Source organism: Xyrauchen texanus, chromosome 6 (assembly GCF_025860055.1).
Source record: "Xyrauchen texanus isolate HMW12.3.18 chromosome 6, RBS_HiC_50CHRs, whole genome shotgun sequence".
Taxonomy (NCBI): domain Eukaryota; kingdom Metazoa; phylum Chordata; class Actinopteri; order Cypriniformes; family Catostomidae; genus Xyrauchen; species Xyrauchen texanus.
Genome location: NC_068281.1, coordinates 29,338,259 through 29,344,258, shown reverse-complemented (window position 1 = coordinate 29,344,258; position 6,000 = coordinate 29,338,259).

Genomic DNA, 6,000 nt, shown 5'->3' with positions numbered 1-6,000 from the left:
GCCTTTATACCCATATATCCGGGGGCGGGGTATGCAAATACTAGCTGCCAACTTCTCATTGGCCTTTTTTCATAGATCAGAGGTATATTCGGTGCTCAAGAGAGACCCCTAGTGTCGCTTCTCCGACACAACGTCTCGTTCCCTCCATCAGGGAACGGAGGTTACATCGTAACCTAGACATTTAAATTGCAATGTTTTTAGTGTCATATTAAGGTAAATGTTTCTTTTTTATTCTCTAGAGGCAAGATGGAGGAAGCAGAACTGTTAAAGGAGCGCCTTGAAGCCATTATGGTAATAATCTATCTATTACACAACTCACCGAACATGAAAAGGAACAGGCTATTTGCACTAAGTGTAAATAGCAACAAAAAGCATCTTCTTTGCAGTATGTGCAAATAGTGGCTGATATAATTTGCACTCTAAATTAAATACTAACATACTGTATAGGGACATCACTGCAGCGTGTTTATTGTGTTTATTTAAAGTCACACACTACACCTACCCCTAAACCTAACTCTAACCTTCCCTTTAAAAAATGAACCATGATTTTACTAGAGTACCATAGTATTACCATGGTATTTTATAATAAAATCATAGTAACCACAAAATTAAACAGTTACTATATTAATACCATATTACTGTAGTAACACCATGGATAATTGCATTTTAAATATGGCTTCTGCCAAAAACTATAGTTACTACAATATTGCTATTGTAATTTATATTAATTTTACCCGCATGCATCTAATCTTTCTCTCAACTCACAGACCATCCCAGTAACCTAATCTGGCAGCTTTGTAACTGCATAGCATTGTAGTAACAAAGTCAGAGAAGGCTTCTAAATAAAGCAAATCACTTGTCCTTGAGAGGCTGATCCATGATTGCTGACTGTTTCATTAATCACAAATATGAAATACTGATGATATAATTCAAGTCTTCTTTGTAGGACCACGATCAGTCATATGAGAGTAAAATATGTTCAAAGGCCTATTTATTTATATTTCTTGATAACCTCCATTGCGACTGTTGGCAATTAAGTGTAGCTAGTCTGTTGGGAGTGGTAGGTTTTGTTTGTGTGTGTGTGTGTGTATGTGTGTGTGTGTGTGTGTGTGTGTGTGTGTGTGTGTGTGTGTGTGTGTGTGTGTGTGTGTCTAGGAAATTCTGGAGGAAATAGTGGATGCATTACACACAACAAAAGATTTAGAGAGTCAGTATTGAAATTTTCTTTTTTATGTTCTTTGTATCTGTGTTCTCTAGAATAGAGAAAAAAATCTAAGCGTTGTGGAGAGAAGAAATGAATATATAAGGGCTTGATTCTAAAGAGGCTCAAAGCCATTGAAAAGTCTCCAGAGGAAATTATAAAGGTACAGTGCTTTTGTTATTCCTAACAAAGAATGTAATAAGAAACTGTAATTATTTTATAAATGTGAATAAGTAAATATTATATATATAGTATACACTCACTGGCCACTTTATGAGGTACACCTGTACCTCTACTTATTCATGCGATTTTCTAATCAGCCAATCATGTGGCAGCAGTGTAATGTATAAAATTATGCAGATATTGGGCAGGAGCTTTAGTTAATGTTCACTGAATGTTCAGTGAATTCTAACATCAACAACCTCAGACCAATCTCACCAACTCAGAGGACTCCAAACTCAACGTCCTGAACACCATGCCATCAGACGAGACACTCATCATGAGAATGCAGAGGAGGACAACGAAAGCAACGAGTGCTCTGTTCGGGCAGAACTGGTGATCATTGGAGCCGGTGAGGATGACACCAGGAGAAGCTTCCACCCTCATCTGAACTCCGATGCCAACAATGCCAAAGGCCAGGGGGCAAGCGAGATGGCATGGAGAACCAGTCAGCTAAAGGTACACGAAAGATCAGAAAGGTCAAAGGGAAGCACAAGCACTGCTGTGTACTAATGTTATGCACGTCATTTGTTTCACTAACACTCTTCTATCAGCTCTTCAGTGATGCAGCGTCTCACCAGACTGGCTTCCATCACTCTGCATGCTGGACATTGCTGTCTTATGCACAGCTTTCAGATTCTCTGTGTCTTAAACTACTTACCGTCCTTCCATATTTTCATCTCATTCTGATTGATACTGTGTCATAGAAACACATCAGTGTTAGCAGTTCTTTCTAGAAAAAAGCAAGCTGGTCTGACTATATAAGCCCAAAGGAAGCCTAAGGGGGTTGAGGACGTTGATTTCATATTTTAATTGATTTACCTTATCTAAATCAATCTTCCTCACTCGCACACAAGAAAGGAAAAAATGGCGGAGAATGACTAAAACACTGGAGGAAATGGGAAACAAACCATAGACATAATAAATACATTGGCCGCTGGAGCGTACGTCAACGGGCCGCCATATTGCGGAGGGCAACATTCCCATTTCTCTCATAACGGGTGTTGAGGAAAAATGCCTGCCTCATGTGCTGCTTGGGGCTGTACAAATTGCCACACTATTGAAAACAGGTCTCGGGGAATTACTTTTCACAAGTAAGACTGAACATTTGTTTTTGGTTGTATTTGGTCATTATATAATTAGTAATAGTAGGCCTAACGTTAGTTGGCCACCGGAGTTAGTCAGACTAAAATAGCTTGCTTGCGAGCTGTGAAAGTTGAGACATGAGTTGACATGATTTATAGTAGCCTATCGTTTTATCTTATATTTTATATAAAGTAAATTTCCTGAAAATCTAAATATTTTCTTAAAACCGACTTTTATGACAAGTACTGGTTACACCATGTACGAACCACTGAAATCGGTTGATAAATGTAAACGTTATTTTTGTTTTTATCCAGAAAAACCGCAAGTCACCCGTTTACTTGCATTTGATTACAGCGCAGTCTTGCCCTCCGCAAAATGGCGGACGCGTTGACGTATCGCAGCAACGTTCCAAAGCGGCCAATTATGTCTACGAAACAAACTACTGCGAGGCGATAAATAAGGAAATCACAGTGCTTTACAGCTTTACCTCCCTCTAGTGGTGCAATGGTAGAAATTCACAGCTCTTGCAAGAAAATGCATGCAAACGTTCTCCTTTATATTATCACATGCCAAAACATGATTATTATTATTATGCATATATTTTCACATTTTTAATGTTTTGTTTCCATATAGTTCTTTTGCCACTTATTTTGCAGTAATTGGCATGACAGCATGCCATCAGCTGTGACAAAATGAACCATAATACTTGCTATCATGTATTGTGCTTTTCTTTACTTTTGTGTCATGCACCTCTTTCTAATATGACACTATTTGTGTGAGTGTTTCTTGGCAGTAAAGTGGATGAGAGATGACCATTTGTAATAAACCTGACTGAATGAGTCTTGATTTCTTTCCTGTATGCTCTATTGAAACAGGAAATATCAAAGGATTCGTCCTCATTTTATATCCTAAAATGCTTTATACATCACAGCCTATGATTTGTTACTTAATTGATTTCAAGTGTTATTAAGGGGAGGAACAATTTCTAGAGTGAATTTGATTGGACAAACCCACCATATTGCAGGATGAGTCATCAATATTTTTCTCATGTTTTCACAGAAGAGAGAATCTGCATATATTTGGTAAATGCGAATTTTGTAAGTATTTAGGGGAAGACTAAATGGCTGGATGGATGGATGGAAAGACAGATAGACGGATGAATGGATAGATAGACGGTTGGATAGATGGATGGAAAGACAGATAGACGGATAGATGGATAGACGGTTGGATGGATGGATGGATGGATGGATAGACAGATGAATGGATGGAAAGACAGATAGACGGATGAATGGATAGATAGACGGTTGGATGGATGGATGGAAAGACAGATAGACGGATGAATGGATAGACGGTTGGATGGATGGATGGATAGACAGATGAATGGATGGAAAGACAGATAGACGGATGAATGGATAGATAGACGGTTGGATGGATGGATGGAAAGACAGATAGACGGATGGATGGATAGATAGATAGACAGTTGGATGGATGGATGGATGGATAGACAGATGAATGGATGGAAAGACAGATAGACAGATGGATGGATAGTGTTCAGTGCATTTTTACGACATCACCACCCCCAACAAGTGTTGCATAAACAGATAATGACTGAATGACAACTTCTGAGACCACCTTAACTTAAAGTTATTAAGACACAACATGTTACTGCTAGAATGAATGTTGTAGTTCAACAGTGTAATTTATCTAGAGAATAGGGCACAGAGTTTTACACATGACCACCCTATTTCAATTCTGTCATCTCTATCGCAGAATACGCAATTCAGCCCAGTCAATCTCCCTCAATCTCAGCCTTAGAAACGCACACACCAACACACTAGGAGAGAGAGAACTCCTGATAGTGGGTAGATAATTTGCCACGTATATCTTCCAACATTAAGAGGCTTTTAAGAAGGCACAGTGGTGTGCTTGAAGCACTCTTATATCATCAGTGTTGAGGATTATATAAATGGGGATAGATTGTTTCTGAGGACATATTACTTTACCTTATGATTACCCTTTTTCTTATCCTGCTCAGGCATAAACAGATTATCAGTGAGGCGGTAGAGCAGTACAGAGATGTATTGGGCGAAAGGGTACTGGCCATTAGCACGCCTGTTGTATTGCTCATTAACTTCTGTTTGGTTCAGAGAATAGATGTGAGCTGCTAAATCGATTTCTTTTCTCTCATGCTTCCTACAGCATTACAGATACAGATGGAGAAATTGGGTCAAACTGCATAGTGCCCAATGCACACAACATTCTGGGACAAACTCGCACTATTGTCCAAGCGGGCTGTTAGATGGAGAACTTAAATCAGCATACTGGCAGTCTTCTGAAAGTAAAATGAGAACGCACAAACACACTTGCACATGTAAACGTAAGCGTAGAATGAAAGATACATATTAGCTGTTTTACGGTGGCTCAATTCAGTATCAATTACTATTTTAATAAATAAGATATTCAATAAAAAGGCTTTGTCATGTAAACTTAGTGCACACCAGATGCCTGTGAAATATACAGTAGTCGCTTTATATATTATTTGGAAACTCTTGACACACTTACTTAAAAATGTATGAATGTAATTTCATTAGATAACAAAATATCAAACCAAGTAGCATTTGATACAATGAAAGTTAGCACATGCACTTTTTTCAAGCACATTTCACAAAAAGAGATTTAAGTTTTAAATGATTAAAATATCAAATATAACATTAGAAATACTGTTCAAATTAACACTTTCTGGTTGTCAAACTTTCATACATCCACTAAAAACCAATTCATATAAAAAAATAATTTGCTCATATAAAAGTAATTGCAGAAATGGCTAAGAAAATAGAAGATCTTGCATCAGTTGTGTGCACATCATTCACTTGGCTTGATCTCATCTAACATGCAGTTCACTCATAATTATGTATTCAAATACTTTTGAGGTCCTATAACATTTCATGGTGCTGTCAATTTCAATAGTGCTTGAAATAAATGACACACACACACACACACACACCTTCTGTTTATGTTATAAGACTCATGTTTGAAATTACATTAAAAGCAGAGATTAATGAAGACAAAAAAGGAAGATATTACTGTGTCACAATCACAAATAGACAAAGACACCACCTGAAGCTTGCTGTGGTCCTCTAACAAGTCTAACAGTCTAACCACATGACACTTGTGTGTATATGGCTTTGACAGCTGTTTTAGACACCGCTATTATCTATACTAATAGAGAATGTATCTGTCTTTCTTGTAGTGTTATTTCCATGTCCTTTTTTATATCAGATTTCCATCTCAATGAGAGCCCTTATTCGCCATATATGTATGCTTTTTCTCTGCATATTTAGGGAATGATTGTTTCCTTTATTAAAACAATTGACAAAATGTCAGAATTGTTTTTTTGTTTTTGGTCAATCTGCGGGTTTGGGAAAGAGATGGAAGAGCGATATGGACAGTACATATCAAAATACTAAATCAAAATTAAATCAAACCTATTAATT